Raw genomic sequence first — 482 nt, 5'->3', positions numbered from 1 at the left:
AATTTATTTTCTCACAGACTAGTAGGCTAGAAGTCCAGATTCAGGGCGTCAGCTCCAGGGGAAGGCTTTCTGTCTCTGTCGGCTCTGGAGGAAGGTCCTCGTCATCATCAGTCTTCCCCCGGACTAGGAGCATCTCTGCACAGGAACCTCGGGTCCAAAGGATGCGCTCTGTTCCCGATGTTTCTTTCTTAGTGGTATGAGGTCCCCAGTTCTCTGCTTGCTTCCCTTCTCTTTTATCTCTTGTAAGGTAAAAGGTGGTGAAGGCCACACCCTAGGGAAACTCCCTTTACATTGGATCAGAGATGTGACCTCGGTAAGGGTGGTGTTACAGTCCCACCCTAATCCTCTTTAATATAAAATTACAATCACAAAATGGAGGCCAACCACACAATTCTGGGAATCATGGCCCAGCCAAATTGATACACACATTTTTTGGGGGACATAATTCAAACCATGACAGCCTTAAAGTCAGTAAATGCAGG

The sequence above is a fragment of the Trichechus manatus genome, unplaced genomic scaffold (genome assembly GCF_000243295.1).
Source record: "Trichechus manatus latirostris isolate Lorelei unplaced genomic scaffold, TriManLat1.0 scaffold00002, whole genome shotgun sequence".
Lineage (NCBI taxonomy): Eukaryota > Metazoa > Chordata > Mammalia > Sirenia > Trichechidae > Trichechus > Trichechus manatus.
The sequence above is the reverse complement of the archived record's forward strand: the minus strand, read 5'-3'. Positions refer to the sequence as shown.